Source organism: Zea mays, chromosome 8 (assembly GCF_902167145.1).
Source record: "Zea mays cultivar B73 chromosome 8, Zm-B73-REFERENCE-NAM-5.0, whole genome shotgun sequence".
Classification (NCBI taxonomy): Eukaryota; Viridiplantae; Streptophyta; class Magnoliopsida; order Poales; family Poaceae; genus Zea; species Zea mays.
Genome location: NC_050103.1, coordinates 146958333 through 146981722, shown reverse-complemented (window position 1 = coordinate 146981722; position 23390 = coordinate 146958333). Strand labels below are relative to the sequence as shown.

Here is a 23390-nt window from a genome sequence, read left to right as displayed (position 1 = left end):
CGCGTAACCGCCGCCGAGCTGCTCGCGCCCGCCTTCCCCGCGCCCACGTCGCGCGTGGGACTCGCCCCACCTCGCCCTCGGCCACTTGTGCCCCGAGCCCCCACTCGCCCTCACCCTCTCCCCCCATTTGCGCCCCAGTAGACCCTCTTTCCCCCTCGCTGCGCGCACGCAGAGCGCCGCCGCCATAACCCCGTCGTCCCGAGCTCGGTTCCTCGTCGCCGTTGGAGCTCCGCCGCGCCCTTAGCCCCGGTGAGCTCCGCCCCGACGTCCGCAACCCGGAACGCGCCCCAATTCCCTCTCCCCCTCCCTATTTCTCTCTGCCCGCGCTCACCCGTCGTCCGCCGTGCAGCCGCCACCGTCGCCCCGGGCCACCGTCGCGCCATTCCCGCCGCCGAGGAGTCCCCGGAGCCCGCCTTGAGGTAAGGGACCTCTCCCGCCCCTATCGCCCTTTGTTTCGCTCTCTGTTGCGTTTGATTGCTCGCCGGAGTAGAGTAACCCCGCCGCCGAGCCGCCCCGCCGTGAACCGCCCCCCTCCGGTGCCTCTGCCCCGACCCAGACCCCACCAATGGAGTCCCCGTGCCCTCCCCGACCTCCCCGACCACTCGGATTGCCCCAGAGCCCCGCCAGTCGCCCGTGCCCCTCGTCTCCGGCGAGCCCTTCGCCGCGGGGACGAGCGCCGCCGCCCCAGCTAGCCGTAGGGAAGACCCAGGCCGCCCATCCGATCTCCGCCGTTCAACCCAGATCGGGCGGCCCTGATTCAACTCGCCCGGACCTAATCCTGGCCGTCCGCCAGCGATCCAGCGGCCCAGGCCCACTACCCCCTCACCCCGTCTCTCTGCCCGCTAGGCCCCACTTGTCAGTCCGCCCGCGCGCGCTGCCCGCCCTGTCCCGCCTGCCAGTCGCCCGCGCCCGCGCTGTCCGCCCGGTCCCGCCTGCCAGTCGCCCGCGCCCGCGCTGTCCGCCCGGCCCCGCCTGTCAGCCCCGCGCCCGCGCTGTCCGCCCGGCCCCGCCTGTCAGCCGCTCACGCCGCCGCGCGCCCGCGCGCCCGCCGCGGGATCTAATCCTAGCCGTCGATCTGAGATCCAACGGCTGTAGGCGCCCGATACCCCTTCGCCCGCGCATTTCTTAAAGAGCCCCCCTGTTTTCTGGAAATTGCGCCCGCCGTCCCTGGTTTCTCGCAGTTAAGCCCCTGGCCCTTTTATTTAATTCAAAATAAGTCCTTAGGGTATAATTTTAACCCCTAAACTTGTAAAATTCATAACTTTGCCATATGAACTCCAAATTAGGTGCTTCAAATTGCAAAATGTTCATAATATTATTATCTATCTGTTTATGCAATGTTTCCCTGCTGTTTCCATGTATTAATTAATAGCTAATCACTAGGATAGGATTAAGGCTATTGAAACCTTATTTAAGATAATTGGAAATGAGTAGACTTTAATAAAAGTTGGATTACTTAAGTTTATGGACTTAAACACTTAAGTTTAGAAACTTAAACCAGATAATTATTTAATCCCACCACTAACTTAGACCTGACTAGTAGATAGTGAATCACTTTGTGTAGCCCTCTACCCCAGACCTAGGGAACACTAGAGTGCCTATCCCTTTTCTGTTATGAACTTGTGACCCCTCTCTGCTGCATATGTTTGGTATATTGTTTTTGTTTGTTATTTTCCCAAGTGCATAGTGTGAATGATTGCTTTGCGTAGACAGCGAGCAGTCTGTGTTTCCCGAGGCAGTTGCAGAGGAAGTCCCTGAGCAGCAGTTTGGTGAAGGCAAGTGTCCTCTGTCCCACTATGTCCTATTCATTTATAACTTACTACCCCGCATTACTTACTTGAAACCTAAGGATTGACTAGCTTTACACTTTACTTTGTCCTTGATGACCTTATGGGCTATTATGGTTAGCACTTTGCTATTGCTTTAACTTAATCAATGAACATGATGTGGCTATTTATGATACTGTTATCCTGTTGATGTTGATGATCTTGTGATACTCTAGGGGGCTCAGGCTGTTTCCTGAGTACCTCTCCGTAAGGACTGGTTCGTTGAGAGACCACCCGGGATAACAGTGCAACCATGAGGGTGAAATGGGATGCCCTTAGCTGATTAATTGGATGAACTAGAGGTGTAGTTGCTTAGCCGTCGTGCCGTCAATGGGGTCCAGGCACAGTGCTTGCTCTGCCGAGGCTGAGTGCCGAGGTTCTTTCGTTTTGCTCTTTGTTAGTCACTCTCCTGCGGGGAGGGGTACTGTGTTTATCAAACTGGAGAAACCTAACAGACAGCTATGATCTCTAGGGAATCTTTGTAAAAGCTACGTAGTGATGCCCTGCCGGACCACCTAGGTAGTGGTCAATGGGGATTAGCTCTCCCCGGGTAGAAAGGGAATCATGACTCATGGGTAAAGTGTGCAACCTCTGCAGAGGGTAGTGAAACTGGTATATCAGCCGTGCTCAGGGTTAAGAGCAGCCTTGGGATCCTCTTTGATTAGAGATACAGATGGTTCGAGATTCAATGGTTATGATATGGTTTTGGTTCGACTATGATGATGATGTTCCTCGATGAGGAAATGGTTTACGGATTGGTTAATGCTAAAATCTGGCTTCTACTAATGATAAATACTTGACCAACTAAAAGCAACTGCTGGAGCCTAACCCCACATAAAGCTAGTCCACCTCAGCCAAACGGGACATTTGCTGAGTACGTTGATGTGTACTCATCCTTGCTTTACCACAAAACACCAGGTTGTCCGCATTGTAACCACTGCTCAGGAGAAGGCGAAGCCGTGGAAGGAGACTTCCAGGAGTTCCAAGACTACGATGAATTCTAGGTGTGGGTTGGCGGCAACCCCCAGTCAGCTGCCTGTGAAGGCCTTATCTTTACTGCGTTTCGTTTAGCACTTTGATTTACTTGTTAAGACAATGACTATGTGGATGTCTATGACTCTATGATGTAATAAGTACTCTTTTATGTTGTTATTCGAGCATTGTGTGATGATGTTCATTTATGTAATCGCTGTGTACGTGAGTTCTGATCCTGGCACGTACATAGTTCGCATTCGGTTTGCCTTCTAAAACCGGGTGTGACAAACAACAAACGCAAGCGCGAGCCGACTCCTCCATCAGAGGACTTTGGCGACTCGGAATACTCAGAGGAGGAGTTCTCCTCTGAGTCCGAGGGGTCTCCGGCTCCTGTCTCTCCCCCAGCATCGTCCGATGACTCGGACGACTCTCAGGGGATTGCCACGGAGGTCTGGACTTACATCCGGGCCGTCGAGCGCTCCGGGCTCGAGGGCTCGGATGAGTCGGAGTACTCCTCGGACGAGGAGGACTCGTCCGAGGAGGACGGCGAAGGTGACGACGACGACGACGACGACGGAGGCGACGACAGCGACGACGGTGACGGCGGCAGCAGGGGCAGCAACGGCGGCAGCAGGGGCGGCGACGGCGGCAGCAGCAGGGGCAGCGGCGGCGGCGGCAGCAGCAAGGGCAGCAACAAGGCCAGTGGCTAAATGCCACTGGTTTTTAGATATTAGAATAGATTAGAAGTAGTATAATGAAATAATGTAGTAGTATTAGTAGTGTAGAGTAGTATAGTGTAGCGTAATAGTAGTAGTAGGGGAGTATCAACTCATAATGAGTTGATTTGTAAGTATTGTTACTTCCCTTAATGAAGAATGACTTTGTCTCCTCCTGCGCCAATTACTTTGCTTCATAGTAAATTGTCTCTTATTTTGTGAAGTTGATTCATTCGGAATAGTATCTAAATAACTCGGGCATCATATCGCCGCCTCAGGGGTGATGGCCGAGCTATTATTGTCGACCTTTATGCATTTGAAATAGAGTCCGAGTGACGACGAAATCATGTCAGCGCCGGAATGACTGTTGACCACGTCGGCGATCTTAGAGGTGATAGCCGAGTGACTTGTGATGACGCCAGCGTTTTTTAGAGATAACCGCCGAGCGACTGAGGACATCGTCGGCGTTTTAGAGATAGCCGCCGAGCGACTGAAGACATCGTCGACACTTTAGAGATAAATGCCGAGCGACTGGCGGCATTATCGGCACTTTAGAGATAAATGTCAGGCGACTGGTGATAACGTCGGCGTTTTAGAAATTGCCGCCGAGCAACTGAAGACATCGTCGGCGCTTTAGAGATAAATGCCGAGCGACTGGTGATAACGTCGGCGTTTGTTGGGGACTTGTTCTCAAGTGCTATGAGTTAAGAACAAGGCAACACAGAAAATGTTAATCGTTAAAGTCCTTCGTCCTTCGAAGCATTATTTCCCCTCAGGATATAATGGCTTATGGACGAAGGTTATGAAGGACGTACCTTCATAAATTCATTAAACAATGACGAAGGATGAAATATAAAGAATATAAAAGACAACATGAACAATTATATATTATTATCAGGCTTAAACAGAAATATCATTGAATTACAAGTGTACCTTCAATTGGAAGGAGTTGACAGTACAAGCGTGACACAAAAAGCAAATGCCAAGTCAGCCTGAACAGTACGGGGGTACTGTTCTCCTATTTATAGGCACGGGACACAACCCATACAAAATTACATTCATGCCCTTTACACTTGATAATAATTCTATAGTAATCTGTCGAGGTTTAAATAGCCTTTTCATCTTTAAGTCGGTTTCACTTGTTGCTACCACGCCGAAGCTTTCTTGCTCACACCTTCGGCTCTGTATCAACCTTCGTATTACTCTGGTCTACTGTGATGCTGACTTGAATCCGAAGATACCTGTTCACACATCATACTCCAGAAATACTGTTAAATCATGTTTTTGAGGACCTTCGGATGCCGAAGGTCCCCAACAGTAGCCCCTCGCAATATTAATTTGTTTTAAAATAATAAATTTAGATTGCGACATGGACGAAGGCTTTACGCCGAAGGTCCGAAAAAACACCTTCCCTTTGCTAGAATAGCAACATTCACTGACAAGCGGGGTCTTTCAATTTTCAACGCTCTTGGCGTATAAATACGGCCATACCGCAAACTCATTTGATACGCTCTCTGGCCAACTGCTCCCACTCACTCAATTTTTAGCTCTTGTGAACTAAGATTTGCTAAGCTTTTAGTTTTGAAGCTTCGGCTTTGAAAATAGTTTTTTAGCATCTCCGAAGATGTCCGAAGATAAGAAGACTGCTGCTGAGACGAAGCTGAGCCTCGATGAAGAGAAAAATTTGGGGTTTCTTATAGCGATGTCAAAGACCAACACAGAAAAAATCACCAAGGAGATTCTGGAAGGTTTGTCTGAGGATACTGGTGACAGCGACAGCTATGATGTGGATAGTGGTGGTGAAGACTCCGAAGATCGTCCCTGGCGACCAAGCCATTCAGTTTATGGTAAATCAACTATCAAAGAAAGTCATCTTGTCAATATGAGAGGAAGGTATTTCCGGGATTTGTCCATTGTGAGGGCGGACGAAGGGGAAAAAACTTGCCCACATCCCGAAGAGAATGAAGTCGTAGTGTACCGAAGCTTTTTGAAAGCTGGACTGCGATTTCCCTTGAGCAGCTTCGTTGTGGAGGTACTGAAAATATTCGAAATCTATCTGCATCAACTTACCCCCGAGGCAATTATAAAGCTGAATATCTTCGTGTGGGCCGTGAGAAGCCAAGGTCTGAAGCCTGATGCAAAAAGCTTCTGTAATATACACGAATTATCATACGAGACAAAACCTTGGGGTAAGGAACAGTATCACAATAATTTTGGCTGCTACAGTTTCGTTTCCCGGTCCGGGTCAAGTTGCCCCGTGCCAACCTTTCGGAAGAGATGGCCCGGCGACTGGATGACAGAATGGTTTTATGTGAAGAATGATCTGACAATACGAGAAGATATCAAGGGTATAATTATGCGCCCTATTTGGCAAAGCTTCGGCCTTCGGAGGCCGAAGGTTGAAATGAATGAAGCTGCCGAAGAATGCCAGAGGGCCTTCGGCGCAGTCTGCTCTTTCATTGGAACAAGAGACTTAGTACAAGAGCATATTGCCTTCAGGGTATGGCCGCTCGCGGAGAAATGGGAAATGCCACAAGAAACCGTAAAAGAGGCCGACGAAGGTGGACTTATCAGGTTGAAGTACACTTTTAAATTTGGAGATAAATTCGTTGAGCCAGATGATGACTGGTTAAAAAGTATTGAAAATTTAAGTGATGAGCTGCTTGGGGCTTATTCGAAGGCCGAAGACACTGCAATGTCAGCAGCTTTCGGAGGCCGAAAAAAGAAGAGGCTGAATCGGGTATTTGATGCAATCGGGTTTGTCTACCCTGACTATTGCTATCCCATCCGAAGGCAGAAGAGAAAAAACACAACCTCTGCAAAAGAAGAAGCTGCAACTGCTCCCAGCGAGCCAGAACCGAAGAGAAAGAAGATAAAGGTCCTTACACATCGGCCGCGTTATATTGAACCAGCTTCGGTGCCTGAGTTTACCGGAGAAACTTCTTCGGCCACCGAAGCTGAAAAACCAGCCGAGCCAACCTTGCTGCCAGAAGTCGCAGAAACGGCCGAAGTGCCAACAAAGATAGAATTGGAACAATCGAAGATTTTGTTATCAGAAACGAAAGAGAAGGCTGAAGCGCCGTCCACAGAAAAAATGGAAGAGGTAAAAGAAGCAACTGAGGGATCCAAAACATCAGAAGTTTTGAGTCCCGCAGCAAACATTGATACAGTAAAAAATCAAAAAGTGCCAGCAGTGACTCCAAAAAGAAAGAGAATGGCTAATGTGCTAGATGTACTGGAAACGATCAAATCTTCAAGCACACCTCCGAAAAGGGCTGCTGTCATTCCTGAAACAACAACTGAAATTTCTGGTTCTAAAGCTCCAGGGCAAGAGATTGAAGCCGAAGCTGGGCCCTCAGAGCCTGTAAAGATAAAATCCTTGGAAAGTGAGGCAGAAAAAATAACAAAGCCAACTTTTGTTGAAGAAACCGGTGTCATTGCCCCCGAAGCATCCTCGAAAGTTCGTGATTATATTTTTCGTCATGCTTCGGGGAAAAAACTATCAGAAAAAGAAGAGCAAGAGTCCCAGCACTACGCCCAAAAACTGAAATATCCAAAGGGGGCGTTAATATTCAATGGCAGTGGAGAAGAAGACTTCTTGTATTGTCTCCCCGACAGCAAGGAAATTTCTGTCTGTCGGGAGATGAGCAGGAGCTTCGGATTCCCAACTTTAGAAGACGGGCTCTCGGTGCTGTCAAAGAACGATCTGGCCGACAGCCTAGCTTACAATAGCTTAAAGGTGCGACAAATGAAATCCTTGTATTTTTTGTTGAGTCCAAAATTTTTCGTTTGTTTAAACCTATTGACGCAGACATATTTCTCTTTGCAGGGCCTGATACTTAGCAATGCCCTCAGGGCACAGAAAGATGCTGAAGACGAAGGGTGTTCTATAGCCCTGAGCAACCTTCATTCCGAAGTTATTGAACTGAGGAACGAAGGTCTCGAAAAAGATAAAATGTTGTACTCATTGATAAATAAAATAAAGGAGGACGAAGCTGCTTTTAAAGGTCAAGCTGAAGCTCAGAAGCGGGAAATTGAAGATCTTCGGAAACAACTGGCCAGAGCCAAGGAAGAACGCATACTTGAAGAAACAAAGCGAGAACTCAGCGACCAATGGGCCGATCACCTAGAAATAACTGTTGAAGAGCTTCGTTCGTCCAGAAAGAGATGCTATAACAAATCTATAGATTGTGTTAAAAAGTTAAAAGCTAGCTTCGCCAAGGTTGGCGCCTTCTCAAGCGAAGAAAACTTTACGAGAGGCAATCCCGAAGGTCCCATCGAATGGATCGACCACGAAGCTGAGGCCTTTGAAGAAATTTTAAATAGCCGAGGAGATATATGTGCCTTCTCTGGTGCCAGAGGGATTGCCACCATCTTAGAGAAGAAGGGCTGTGAACATGTAAAAATTTTAGCACAGTCCGAAGCTGCTTTGTCCTTTGAAGATGCAAGAGATCCTTCGGCCGAAGCTAGTATAATTGGTGGAAAATTTTTTACTGATATCTGGGATAATGGTGGCCGAGAAATGGCCGGAGAAATTATTCGAAGAAGTGAAAAGGGCATTCACGATGCTAGAGAAGTAGCTGAGGCTGCTGAAAAGAGCGCAGAGGCCGAAGGTCAATTAGGTATTAACTAATAGTTTTTATTGTGTTGTAATCTTTAGGCTTTAAGATTTGTTTGCGATTTGTAATAGCAATGTAGCCGTATCCTGTCTTACTTCAGATCCTGCTAAAACGTCTTCGGGCCCTCAGCCGAAAGGAGACGACGAAATTAAAAAGATGGCTGAAGATATTATGGACGAAGTCATCAATCGGCTCCTGAACGAGGCTGCAGAAGTCGTTTTGAGAGAGGATTAAGTATTTTTGTGAAAACTTCTGAAATGTAATATACTGTAACATTTTGTAACCCTAAATGTAATATACCTATTTTTGTTAGTCAATTCTTTACGATGCATGAAACTTTACACGTACCGCTTTTGAGTCTTTGACGAAAAAACACCTTCCCTTCTTTTCATGCTTCGTGAAGAAGAATTTTTCTTTGTCACAACAATATCCAATATTCTGATGAATAATATCCAGGCTTCGTGAAAATATTTTCCGAAGCTATACTTCCGAAGATCAATGATGTATCCTTTTGTGACTATGATTTCTCCCTTTTTTCAAAGCGTTCTTCTGTAAATTGATAATGTGTCCACCTCTTGTGCCATGTGCAAAATGATGTATGATGCTTATGTTATGTGAAATGATGCGATGATGTTATGTCATGTGAGATGATGTTTATTCCGAAGATACATACGCATCCCTGCAATAACACACAATCTTTTATAAGCCTCCCTTAGGAGCTTCTTCGCCTTTTACTTCAGCGGAATCAGCGTTTATTTTTCGCTGTAAGCCTCCCTTAGGAGCTTCTTCGCCTTTTACTTTCAGCGGTATTCGCGTTGACTTTTCGCGCTTCGCCTTTTACTTAGGCGGTATCAACGTTGACTTTTCGCTGTATGCTCTGCATTCCCTTTGGAACGACTTTGGAGCAGAAAACTTACACTGCGCTCCCTTTGGAACGACTTTTTTGTGACTTCGGCAAACTTACTCTGCGTTCCTTAGAACGACTTTTCGTTGCTTCGAAGAATTTTCGATAGTTCGAAGGTCCTCTTTGTTATCACAAGTCTTTGAACTTTAATCAATATAAGCCTGTGAAGAAAATATATTTTCCTTGTAGGATTCAACGAAACTAATTACATGAAGTCTAAACAATGTCCTTTATTACAGAAAATAAAACTGAATGAAAAAGATTGCTATTAAGGTAGGATATTTGTCAATAGATGTGCTTTGACTCTAGCACAGTGCTATTGACTGTACGAGCTTCGGACTGCTCTCTGAAGTCCCTCTGGTGTGGGGCATACTGGCTCCCTTCTGGCTGCTGGCCTTGTTGCAACGGAGGTGGAGGCGGAGGCTGTTGCCAAGAAGCTTGAGGCTGACTCGCCGAAGCAACAGAAACTGCAGGATGATTGCCCACATATTCTGGAATGTAGGGCGAATGATACGAAGCTGTATGCATGACCTGCTTCGGCTGAGCTTGTTGTGCTGTTGCTTCAGCTATTTCCTTTTGCTTCTGAATAGTAACATGGCACATCCTGGTAGTATGGCCTTTGTTCTCACCGCAGAATAAGCAAAAGATTCTTCTCGGTTGATCGCCAAATCTTCCTCCAAAGCCCCTGGCGCCTCTGCCTCTTGGAGCTGGTGGTCGGAAGGAGCTTTGCTGTTGCCCCGAAGCCTGTGAGGAGCATTGTGGCCTTTGCTATTGGCTTCCTCTATCATCATTTTGTGTAGAGTTATGAATTGATCTCACATGCCTCGGGTAGAACCTCCCTCCGAAGCCCCTGGTCATTTCAGAAAACCTGAAAGCCTCCTCCCTTCTTTGGCGAAAATCATTATCGGCCCGAATGTACTCGTCCATCTTCTGGAGCAGCTTCTCCAAAGTTTGAGGAGGCTTCCTGGCGAAGTACTGAGCTGACGGTCCTGGCCGAAGCCCCTTGATCATGGCCTCGATGACAATTTCATTGGGCACTGTTGGTGCCTGTGCCCTCAAACGCAAGAACCTTCGGACATACGCCTGAAGATATTCTTCGTGATCCTGGGTGCACTGGAACAGAGCCTGAGCAGTGACCGGCTTCGTCTGAAATCCTTGAAAGCTAGTTAACAACAAATCCTTCAGCTTCTGCCATGAAGTGATCGTTCCTGGTCGAAGGGAGGAATACCAGGTTTGAGCAACACTTCTGACAGCCATAACGAAAGATTTGGCCATGACTGAAGCATTGCCACCATACGAAGATACTGTTGCTTTGTAGCTCATCAAAAACTGCTTCGGGTCTGAATGGCCATCGAATACGGGAAGCTGAGGCGGCTTGTAGGACGGAGGCCAAGGTGTAGCCTGCAGCTCAGCGGACAGAGGAGAAGCATCATCAAAAACAAAATTTCCATGATGGAAATTGTCATACCAGTCATCCTCGTTGGGAAAACCCTCCTGATGAAGGTCTTGGTGCTGAGGCCTTCGGTGTTGCTCATCCTGAGCAAGATGACGAACTTCTTCAGAGGCTTCATCTATCTGCCTCTGCAGTTCAGCTAGCCTGGCCATCTTTTCTTTCTTCCTCTGTACTTGTTGATGAAGCATCTCCATATCTCTGATTTCTTGATCTATCTCGTCCTCTGGTGGTGTCGGGCTGACAGCCTTCCTTTTCTGGCTTCGGGCCTCCCGCAGGGAGACTGTCTCCTGATTGTGATCCAGTGGTTGCAGAGCTGCAGCCCCAGTCGCTGAAGCCTTCTTCGGCGCCATAACGAAGGTTTATGATCGCCGAAGGTGTTCAAAAAACTCAGAGTGGAAGTAAGTTCACCGGAGGTGGGCGCCAATGTTGGGGACTTGTTCTCAAGTGCTATGAGTTAAGAACAAGGCAACACAGAAAATGTTAATCGTTAAAGTCCTTCGTCCTTCGAAGCATTATTTCCCCTCAGGATATAATGGCTTATGGACGAAGGTTATGAAGGACGTACCTTCATAAATTCATTAAACAATGACGAAGGATGAAATATAAAGAATATAAAAGACAACATGAACAATTATATATTATTATCAGGCTTAAACAGAAATATCATTGAATTACAAGTGTACCTTCAATTGGAAGGAGTTGACAGTACAAGCGTGACACAAAAAGCAAATGCCAAGTCAGCCTGAACAGTACGGGGGTACTGTTCTCCTATTTATAGGCACGGGACACAACCCATACAAAATTACATTCATGCCCTTTACACTTGATAATAATTCTATAGTAATCTGTCGAGGTTTAAATAGCCTTTTCATCTTTAAGTCGGTTTCACTTGTTGCTACCGCGCCGAAGCTTTCTTGCTCACACCTTCGGCTCTGTATCAACCTTCGTATTACTCTGGTCTACTGTGATGCTGACTTGAATCCGAAGATACCTGTTCACACATCATACTCCAGAAATACTGTTAAATCATGTTTTTGAGGACCTTCGGATGCCGAAGGTCCCCAACAGCGTTTTAGAAATAACAGCCGAGTTAGAACGGGTTGTGTCGACCACTTTGAGGATAATAGCCGAGTGATGATGTGGCCCGCCGGGGTTTTAGAAGTAACCGCCGAGCGACTGAGGACATCGTTGGCGCTTTAGAGATAGCCGCCGAGCGACTGAAGACATCGTCGGCACTTTAGAGATAAATGCCGAGCGACTGGAGGCATCATCGGCACTTTAGAGATAAATGCCAGGCGACTGGTGATAACGTTGGCGTTTTAGAAATTGCCGAGTTAGAACGGGTTGTGTCGGCCACTTTGAGGATAATAGCCGAGTGATGATGTGGCCCACCGGGGTTTTAGAAGTAACCGCCGAGTGACAACGTGGCCCACCGGTGTTTTTAGAAGTAACTGCCGGGTGCTGACTGGGCGCTTTTGGAAACGGTATCTGACTCGGGAATATCCCGTATGCACTGCGCTTTTCAGCCGCCTCCGCTTTCCGTGCCCTAGTTCTTGCTTTCCTGCCTCCAGATCCTATCTACAATTCGGCTCCCGCTCTGTTCGCCAGTAGAGTTGAGATGGCGCCCAAGCGAAAGGCCTCGAGTTCATCCGCTGTGGTGATTCTCCCCATCGATCCCAACAGCCAGTTGCCTTTCGCAGGTAACCATATGTCTGTTGTCTCCGAGCCTGACCTTCTCCACCTCATATCCATCGAGGTCCTTCCCCCGAGGGAGCTTTGTTCTTGGCGTATTTGCCATGGGGTCGCTGTCCCGACAGAGGATACCCACGAATCCGTAATTTATGTTCCTTTTCTTCTTCGCGGTCTCGGTCTTCCCATTTCTCCCTTTTTCCGCGGCCTCCTTGATTTCTATCGTCTTAATTTGACCCATCTGAATCCCAATTCCATTCTGCAAGTTTCCATTTATGTTCATCTGTGCAAAGCTTTTCTTGGCGTCCTGCCACATTTTGGATTGTGGAAGTATTTGTATCACTATCGCCCTGGAATGGCCGGGGGGCAGCATCAGCTGGTTGGGGGTGCTAGTTTAGAGATGCGCCGTGGGAGGAAGTCTGATTATCTTGAAATCCCTCTCAAGGACAGTATTAAGGGATGGCGCTTGGAGTGGTTTATCGTTGAAAACCACGGAAATTCTCTCCCCCCTCTCTCGGGGAGACAGTCGAACGTTCGTACTCCGAGTTGGACCGAGTCCCCCACAGATCAGGAGGTGGCTGAGGCTGGGGCTTTGCTAGCTGAAGTTGGATTGCTGAAGGAGAGGGGTCTGACTGCAGAGGTTGTGGTTGCTGATTTTGTTTTCAAGAACATTCAGCCGTTGAAGGACAGGGCTTACCCGGCTTATCTGTACCGAGGCCTAGCTGACTCAACTCAGGTTACCAACAGAAAAATTCCCTCCGTAGACTTGGTGAACCGACTTGAAATGATTCTTAGAGGCAAGGTATTAAACGTTGGTGCTCCAGTGGCATACTCAGCCTGGAACCTGCCTCCTTCCAAAGCCTTCACTCATTTTGTTTCGAATCCACCTGTTGTTGATGGCAGTTTGGGCCTTAGAGTGCGACCCTCTGCTGAAGAAGTTAACGCTTTGGTTGCCTCGCTCGGGGAAATTCCTGATGAAGAGCGGCAAGTCCATTTTGAGGTACCTTTGGATCCTAGTGACGCAGAAATAAGTGCTATGCTTGATTTGCTGGCTGAGGACTCTTCTGATGCTGCTCCTGCTGGGACGTTGGTGGTGGCACCTCCCCCAGAAACTGATACAACCTTCGATATTCAGAAGCCTGTCAGTGCTCGCTCGAGACGCCCTTCCCGAGCCAATCAACTTGATCCTCCTGCTGACGAGCAGAAAAAGAAAAAGAGACATCTCCGGCGAGTATCTAGTTTGGATCGGGATGTTGGTCCTTCGGTTCCTGCTGCTGAAGAAGTGCCTATTCCTGAATTTACTGATGCTGACCTCAATGGGGGTGCTCCACCTGCTGCTGACCCCAATGGGTGTGCTCCACCTGCTGCTGACCCCAATGGGGGTGCTCCATCTGCTGCTGACCCCAATGGGTGTGTTGTCTGTGTTGCTGATGAAAACGACGGGGAGGAAGAAGATGAGGTCCCTTTGACTCGAAAGAACAGTCGGCAGTATGTCGCCAGCGGGGAAAGTAGTGGAGTTCCTTCTCCTGCTCTGTCTGCTCTCAATGGTCTACAAGAGTTGTCCCTGGCAAACTTTGATCAGACTCTTGAAGATATGGTTCCAGAAGACCTGCTATCAGAGCCAGCGGATGATGGTGTGATGGAGGTTTGTGCTGATGTGCTCGACGCCGGGTTGGGATCATCCCGGGCAGCGTCCCGCGCCTCGTCGACCTTAGAGCGCGGTCTCGAGGGTCAGGAAACTGACTTGGATCGTCTTGCTCCCATGGAAGTAATTGAGGGACCCTCAGCCTTAGAGGCGGCTACTGCGGAGAACTTGGTCCTCAAGGATGGTGTTGACACTTGCCCAGCCCCCGAGGATGTTGCCGGGGATGACTAGGCTCGGGTGGGAAACACAAGCCACTGCCCAGCCCCCGAGGGTACTGTCGGAGATGATCCGGCTCAAGTGGGTAGCGCAAACTATAGCCCAGCCCCCGAGGGTGTCCGAGCGGGGTCTCCCTCTTGTACTTCCATGGATGTTCACGCAGGATCTTCTCCGCGCTCCGATTGCATGGTGGTAGCCCAAGCTTTGGGCCAGGGAGTCGCTTTAGAGGCTAGCGCTCCCGCTGACCATGTTTTGGGCTCTGTTGATGGTACCGAGTTGGTCCCTGCTGGTTCATTGCAAGCTGCTTTGGGTGGCGACCTTACGCCAGGTCATCAATTGATTTCTCACGATTTGGGAGTCCCTTCGTTCTTCTCCAATCTCCAGGTACTGTGGTATATTCTGGCCTGACTTTTACACCATACGAACTGCTGCCAACACGCTCATATGTTCTCCATACCAGGCATTGGTGGACGGAATGGCTAGTCAGCTGAGGTTGCAAGGTGCTTCTGTTCCAGAAGGAGCTTCATCTCTGGCACGTTGGAATCCAGTGTTGCTCCAACATCGTGTCTCTGACTTGGAGGCGACGAATGCTGGTTAATACTCTTTTGCTTCTCTTTGTCTACCTTGTTGAACTGCTTTACATTTTGACTCTTTTTGCTTGATTGTCTCTTGCTAGATATGGCTCGGCAGATTTCCATTCTTGAAGAAAAACATTCTCAAGGTCAGGCTGAACTGGTCCAGCGGTGTTCTGATTTTGAGGAAAAGTATTCTCAAAGCCAGACTGAACTGGCCCAGGTCTCTGCTGCTCTAAATGACGCTAAAACGCTGAACTCTGCTCTTCGTGCTCAGCTTGATTCTGAAAAGGTGACTTATGAAACTGTGCCTTGTATTATTGTGTTCTTATTGCCCGCTTGATGTTTGAAGGAGTTGATTCTTGTTTGCAGGAAGAAAAAAGTGCCCTTGTCGCTTCTCACGACAATCTTGACAGACTGTATCGTGATTCTAGCAACTCGTTGACCATCCTGGAGAGAAGTCATCGCTTTACCATGGAGGAGTTAGACAATCATCGTTGCAAGCTGCAGGAATCCACGGATGATGTGATCCGGCTCAGGCAGTTGATATCGGCTAAGGATGCTGCTATCAAAGAACTCCGCGCTTCCAAGAAATCCATCGCCCAAGAGCTAGAGACTGCTCAATTGGCTGCCAAAGTTGCTGAAGAAACTTCCATTACTCTGAGAGCTCAGTGCGACAGAGCCATGGATAAAGCCATTCGCGCAGGGCGAATTTTGATGAGGAGACCCGGCGTGGTTGTTCCTGAAGACATAAGGGCTGACGTGAACGCTGCTCCTGATTCCTCAAGTCGCCCTTCTTCGTCGGTTGCTCCTGAGAAAGATATTGCAAAATAGAGAAACATTTTGCATGCTTTGAGCACGCGGTTAGCATGATCGAATATTTGTTAGAAGACACCGGTTCAGCATTTGAATGATATTGTTACTCCCCTATTGTTTCGGAATTCGACAGTACGTAAATTTGCAGTAGTAAAGTGCTATGTGATGGTTTTGGAACTTGTTTATGGGATATAGAAGTCACCCCTATATGAGTATTCGTAAGCATGCAAAATCGTCTTAAGTCGTTGCTGACTTGAATCGATCGCTTTTGTTAGTAGGGCATAGTGGTCACCCCGAGTTAAGTAAGCGCGAGCATGTTGCACCGCCTTAAGTCGTTGCCGACTTAAGCCGATTGCTCCGTTAGCAGGGCATAGTGGTCACCCCGAGTTAAGTAAGCGCGAGCATGTTGCACTGCCTTAAGCCATTGCCGACTTTAAGCCGATTGCTCTGTTAGCAGGGCATAGTGGTCACCCCGAGTTAAGTAAGCGCGAGCATGTTGCACCGCCTTAAGTCGTTGCTGACTTAAGCCGATTGCTCCGTTAGGTAGGGCATAGTGGTCGCCCTGAGTTAAGTAAGCGCGAGCATGTTGCACCGTCTTAAGTCGTTGCCGACTTAAGCCGATTGCTCCGTTAGGTAGGGCATAGTGGTCACCCCGAGTTAAGTAAGCGCGAGCATGTTGCACCGCCTTAAGTCGTTGCCGACTTAAGCCGATTGCTCCGTTAGCAGGGCATAGTGGTCACCCCGAGTTAAGTAAGCGCGAGCATGTTGCACCGCCTTAAGTCGTCGCCGACTTAAGCTGATTGCTCCGTTAGCAGGGCATAGTGGTCACCCCGAGCTAAGTAAGAATGCAAGTCAATCATGAACAAACTGAGTATCTTTGAAGCCTTTTTTTATTGATGACACGTTTCCTGTTTTACAGAGTACATCGTTGTCCCGATAGCTTTTGAAATACGGCTAAGGATAAAACTTCCTGAGGTGTTCTATGTTCCAGGAGTTCCCAATTTCTGTGCCGTCCATTTGAGTGAGACGATATGATCACGGCCGAGTGACTTCTGCTACTATGAATGGTCCTTCCCATAAGGGCGATAACTTGTGCCGTCCCTCCCCCGTTAGAATTCGGTGAAGGACGAGATCTCCTACTGAAAAGGATCACTGTCGCACGACCTTGTCGTGATAGCGTCTCAGAGTCTGCTGGTACTGTGCTGCTTGAATTATTGCATTCAGCCGCTCTTCTTCGAGTACATCGACATCTTCCAGCCTGGTCGCTTCGGCCTCTGTTATGCTTTCAAAGATCAACCTTGGCGCCCCAAACTTGAGATCAGCAGGCAGTACTGCCTCTGACCCGTAGACCATGAAGAAAGGAGTGTTTCCATGCAGGGCTCGACTAGGTTGAGTTCTTAGGCTCCAAACGACGTAAGGCAATTCCCTTATCCACTTTCCTGCGAACTTCTCATTTTTATCGAAGACCTTTTTTTTGAGTGCCTCCAATATCATCTCGTTAGCTCGTTCAACCTGCCCGTTGGCTCTCGGGTGTGCTACCGAAGCATACTTGACCTGAATGCTTTTTTGCTCGCAGAAATCAAAGAACTCTGAACTTGTGAAGTTGGACCCCAAGTCGGTTATGATACTGTTCGGTATTCCAAACCTGAATATTATGTCTTGTATGAATTCCACGGCTTTAGCTGAGGTTAAAGAAGCAATGGGTTTGAACTCTATCCATTTAGTGAATTTGTTGATTGCTACCAACACGTGAGTGTATCCTCCTTGAGCTTTCTTGAAAGGTCCAATCATATCTAGCCCCCAGCATGCAAAGGGCCAAGTCACCGGTATGGTCTGCAGTTGCTGTGCTGGTAGATGTTGTTGTTTCGACAAGTACTGGCAAGCTTCGCACCTCTGAACTAACTCGGCGGCATCACTTTTTGCCGTTGGCCAATAGAATCCCGACCTAAAGACCTTCCCAACTAGTGTCTTGGACGCTGCGTGTATTCCACATTGTCCAGCATGAACCTCCTCCAGAAGTTGCTTCCCAGTAGACGATAGAATGCATTTCATGAAGATGCCTAATGCGCCCCTTCTGTATAGTGTCTCCCCAATGAGTGTGTAGTGAGCCGACTGTCTGGCGATACGCTCGGCTGCATTTTTATCATCTGGCTCCTCTTCGTTCTTTATATATCTGATGATCGGCCTTCTCCAGTCATCAGAGCTTGACTCTGGTTGATTCACGATATTACACTCTTCTGCCTGGTCCATTGAGATGCTTGGTTGTGGTATTTCTTGTACAAAGACTCCGGGTGGGACCTGAGTTCGACTAGATCCTAGCTTGGACAATACATCGGCTGCCGTGTTTCGATCTCTTTCTACATGATGAAATTCCAGGCCTTCAAATTTATCTTCTAGTTTTCGGACGGCAGTGCAATATTTTCCCATTGAATCATTCGAACAGTGCGAGGTCGAAATTCGATGTCATGAGATCCCAATTCGCAGGCCCACTTGGCTATTCGACCAATGGCTTCCTTGTTGTGAAGGATGTCCCCTATCGGAAAACCAGTGACTACTATGACTTTGTGGTCGTCAAAGTAGTGACGTAGCTTGCAGGCAGTTAGAAGTACTGCGTATAATAGCTTCTGAACTTGAGGATACTTTTTCTTCGAGGGACCCAGAACTTCACTAATGAAATAAACAGGATGCTGCACTGGGTAGGCATGTCCTTCTTCTGCTCGCTCGACTACCAACGCGGTGCTTACCACGTGAGTCGTGCAAGAGATATACAGCAGCAGGTCTTCAGCTAGTTGAGTTAATGTGGCTCGCCTCGGTGGTTTCAGTACTGGTGGGGTTGTCAAGAATTTCTTCAGCGCATCTAGGGCTTCCTGTGCTTCTGAAGTCCACTGAAACTTGACCACCTTCTTGAGTAGCTTGTAAAATGGTAAACCTTTTTCTCCCAGCCTGGATATAAATCTGCTCAGGGCTGCCATACATCCAGTAAGTCGCTGAACCTTCTTTTGTGATCATGGAGCTTCCATTTTCATGATAGCTTCAATCTTATCCAGGTTAGCTTCAATTCCCCGGTGGCTGACAATAAATCCGAGTAGCTTCCCTGCCGGTACCCCAAAGACACATTTTTCAGGATTAAGCTTCCATCGATATCGCCGCAGACTATTGAAAACCAGCTGTAAGTCTTCGATGAAGTTTTCCGAGTTCTCTGTTTTGATTACTACGTCATCCACGTAGGCTTCCACACGCTTGCCTCAGTGATTGGCTAAGCATGTTTGAATGGCTCTCTGATAAGTCGCTCCAGCGTTTTTGAGGCCAAACGGCATGGAGGTATAGCAGAAAGCACCGAATGGAGTGATGAACGCTGTTTTTTCCTCGTCTTCCTTTGCCAAACTGATCTGATGATATCCAGAATAGCAATCCAGAAAAGACAGCACAGAACATCCAGCAGTTGAGTCTACCACCTGATCTATCCTAGGGAGCCCGAAGGGATCCTTTGGACAATGTTTGTTGAGATCTGTATAGTCGACGCACATGCGCCAATCCACTTTATTCTTTTTGAGTACAAGAACAGGGTTGGCTAACCACTCGGGATGTAACACCTCTCTAATAAATCCGGCCGCGACCAAGCGAGCCAACTCAGCGTGAATGACCTCTCTTTTGTCGGGCGTGAAGCGACGTAGTTTTTGACGGATCGGCCTTGCCTGGGGGTAGACCTTCAGTTTGTGCTCGGCCAGTTCTCTCGGGACTCCCGGCATATCCGCAGGTTGCCATGCGAATACGTCCTGGTTGTCTTGCAGAAACCGGACGAGCGCGCCTTCCTATTTATCGTTCAGGCTGGAGCTGATGATGGCAGTCTTGCGTTCATCAGCAAACCCCAGGTTGATCCTTTTAGTTTCTTCAGTCGGTCGCATAGAGGTCGCGGCTTGAGCTTCGTTCGTCGGTGCCGTAAGGTCTTCCTCAGGCTTAGAGTTCGCCTGCGCTGAAGAAGTCGCCGATGGTTTGGTGGTGAGGGCTGCTTGGATGGCCACTCGGAAACATTCTGCGGCGCCTTGGAAGTCAGCACGCACAGTTATGATTCCTTGTGGCCCTGGCATCTTCAGTATCATGTATGTGTAATGCGGGATGGCCATGAATTTTGCCAATCCCGGCCTCCCGATGATGGCGTTGTACCCGCAGTCGAAGTTTGCTACTTCGAACCTCAGGAACTCGGTTCTGTAATTCTCCGGAGTTCCGAAGGTGACGGGCATGTAGATGTGGCCCAGCGGGTATTCTCCTTCGGTCGGCACGATGCCAAAGAAAGGAGTGTCCAACTCGCGGAGTTCTTTGAGGTGAACTCCCAAGCCTTGGAGTGTCCGGGGGAAGGTGACGTTGATGCTGCTTCCCCCGTCCACTAACACCTTCTTCACCCTGCTCTCTCGGATCACCAGATCGACGAGGAGCAGGTACTTGCCTGGGTGGTCGAAGTTGAGCCATTGATTTGCCCGAGTGAAGGTAATCGGGTGCTCCGAGCATCGGTACGGAGCGGGAGGACCGGTGGTCGCCACCAATATCTGGCGATCGTTGAGCTTTTGTTGTCTTCTGTTCTCCAGCGATCCGTGTCCGCCGAAGATGATGTTGACCTCCCTATCAACGCGTGGGAAGGCTCCTCCTTCCCCCTCCTCCTGCTGCTGGGGTTGTCGTGGTTCTTCTGGTCCTCCCCGCGGCGGAGGAGGAGGTAGAGGTTGGAAGGGTCGGCCGTGTCCGATGGAGTGCTTGAAGTCCCTGCAGTTCCGCAGGGTGTGGCGCATGTCCTTGTGGTACGGGCACTGGGCGTCGAGGATGTCGTCCAGCGTGCGCTCGTCTCCGCGAGGTCCTCCCCGGGCACGAGAGGCAGGTGGTCCAGCGGCGTGCACCTCTTCGCGAGGTCTTTTCTCCCAGCGTTTGTCGGGTTGCTGGTTCGCGTCGCGTCGTGGCGCTGCTGGTGCGGGCTTCGCTCCCCCGATGAGGTCCTGAGCTCGCTCGTTGGCGGTGATGTAGAGGTCGGCTTCCCGGAACAGCTGCTCGGAGGTAGTCGGCGCTTTCTGCAGTATGGCTCGGACGAAGGCTGAGTCGTTGGATCCTCTGTAGAAGTCCTCAATCACGGCCGCTTCCATGACCTCGGGGATACGATTTCTCATGGTCTGGAACCTTTTGAGGTACGACCGGAGAGTTTCGTCCCCCCGGCGCTTGATGGATTTGAGGTCCCATGGTTGCGCTGGTTTGTCGGAGAGGGACTAAAAGTTGGCGGTGAAGCATCGACTAAAGTCGCTCCAGTCGTCGACGCAGTGTCGAGGTAGATGTCATAGCCATTGTAGTGCGTCTTGCCCGAGGACAATGGGAAAGTATGCAGCCATCACGTCCTCGGATGCTCCGGCGGCTCGGGTGGCAGTGGTGTAGACGGCCAGCCAGCCTCCTGGATCCTGCTTAGGTTCATATTTGTCGACATTGGATACCTTGAAGTTAGGGGGCCACTGAATGGCCCTAAGGTGTGGAGTAAGGGCTGTCACTCCACACGTGTCCTCCTGTCGTCAGGGATGATGTCTGTCCCGGGGAGGGGAGTAGTCGTTGTGATTCCTCGACCGACCCCGGGTTGTACCGCCAGTCGAGGCCGTTGCTGACTTGGTTCTGGTTGCCTGACTCCGAGCTGGGATGCCATGATCCCTGTCGTACTCCTCCCGGCGGTGGATCTCGTTCTCATGCCGTCGTTCACGCGAAGCGTTGATGGAGCTTCGCGCGTCCTGGCGACTGTTGATGGCGTGTCGTAGATCGTTCGGCGGGTGAGCGAGCGGTAGAAGATGGTTGGCTGCCTGGGTGAACAGTCGTCGATAGCCCTCGGCGTCGGGAGTCCGAGGGAGTCCATCAGCTATCCGAGCTAGTATCCCTCCGACTTCACTCGGTGTGTTCATGGCTCGGGCGAAGTTGGGATTCAGGTTGCGCCCGAAGAGTGGATTTTCCCGGCGCTGCCTTGCGTCCTGCTCGGCTTGTTACTAAGCTCGTCGGCGATCACGTCGGCGGGAATTCCTTCGTTCTCTGAAGACGCGTTCCTCCAGAGTTTCTCCTATCTCCGAGACCTCGTCCCGCGAAACAGGTTGCTCCGGATCCCGTTCTCCGGCCTCATGATGCCGCCGAATGTTCCGGCGCCGGTTTCTCCGCCGGCGGGATTCCCGCTGAGGTGGTTCTTCTCCAGGTGCGGTCGCCTCGTCGTCGGAGACGGGGGGCGACTCCACTCTTCCGATGAAGAGGATGTCGGGGGTAGAATGGTGTGGCGGTCGTGGCGATCTTCTTCCTGTTCTCCTTTGAGGGCGGAGGAACGGAAAGAACGACTTGCTTCCTCCCGGTCTCTTTCTTCCTTGCGATCTGTGTCCATTCTTTCGTCGGGGAAGTAGACAATGGAGTTCTCCGGGTCAGTGGGCTCTCGGCCCCTGGCTTGCCGAGGGCGATCTTTTTTCGGAGCGCTGGAGGTTGCGCTTTTTCCTTCCTCACCCCGATATTCTCGGAGCGTGTTGGAGTGGACTTCTTTTTTGGCGGATCAGTGATGCGGTGTAGAGTTCCCTCTTCATCTGCTATGGATGAGATCGTTCCAAAGCAGAATATGGATCCGGGACGGAGGGTGATCTTACGGTGGAAGGTGACAGCCATTGAGCTAGCTTGGATCGGCGACACACCCCCTACCTAGCGCACCAGCTGTCGGTGTTTTGGGTCCGACCACACACCCGGGGTTGCCCCTCAAGGTGTTTTAGGAGTAGGACGGTGTCGCCGACTGTAGCTAAATGGTTCGTGCCCGATGCATGAGGAGCAATGGACAATGTTTACAGGTTCGGGTCGCTTTGAGATGCGTAACACCCTACGTCCTGGCGAGTATGCTTTGTGTAATGGGTTACAAGGTAGCTCTCATAAAGAGTTGAGGTGGGTGACAGAGTAATGGGATCGATCGTTCTGAAGGGGTGCCCCCTAGGCCTTATATACTCGACCGTGAGGCAATACATGTGGATATGCACCTAAAAGATAGTGAACCGTTTTTGTCTATCTTCCTATGATTCTGCCGACTTATCCTCGCCTGGTTACGTTGTACGGGGCTCCAGCGCGGGAAAGTCGGATCTTCTGTTGCGGTCGTTTGCTCAACGCTATGGGGCCATCCGGGCTTGCATTAACCCGGCCTTATGTCGATCTGCTTCTCTGGTCGCTCCTCCCCAGGCCCATGAAGGAGTGACCTTACGATTTATTGGGCCCTTGGGCCTTTCGTGAGGTCTTTTATCCTTCCAGTGGACCCGGGGGATATCTGTCCCCCACAGATACCTCACTCATCACCTTCCGTGAAAAGTAACTCTCGCTCGGACAAACAATTCTGTTACCGACAAATAAGTCCAGATACTCAAAACGAGGGGAAAAGAAACACAGCTTTACAACACAACGACGATATGTTTGGGCCTCGGCGGCCGCAGAAAACATACGCACACTACAAGATAAACCGATCCTGCAGGCTCGGACCTTGACGGAGAGGGAGCAGCAGCACCCTCGGCGTCAACTCCACCTTCGGCGAAGTCCGACCGAGCCTCGGACGGCAACGCGGTCGGAGGATCTCCGCTCTGAAGGACGACGTCAGCACCACGCCCGGGCCATCGCCGCCAGGGTCTCCTCCAGGAATCCGGCTCGAGCAGACGGCTCGGCCGGCCTCCCCGAAGCCTCAGCCAGCTGTCCCCCGAGGACATCAGCCCGACTCTTGGCCTCGGCAACTCGACTCCGGCGCTGGTCCCGCCAGTGGACGACCCGACCAGGCTCCGGCCGACGAAGTCCTCTTTTCGAGCCAACTCTGCCTCTGTCCACACTGACACCGCTGCCTCCGGCTTCGGCTCATCACAGAGCGACTGAGGGTTCCTTTAACTAAGCAAGAGAAGCCTCGAGCGGCAAGGCCGACCGAGCCGAGGGACTCCTACGCCTCCGGGATAC

General features: G+C 50.0%; 1 pseudogene; it reads left to right on the top strand.

The window, feature by feature from the left end:
• Positions 1-3877: 3877 nt before the first annotated feature.
• The window catches only part of LOC109941913 (uncharacterized), a 54845-nt pseudogene continuing 35332 nt past the window's right edge, over positions 3878-23390 (top strand).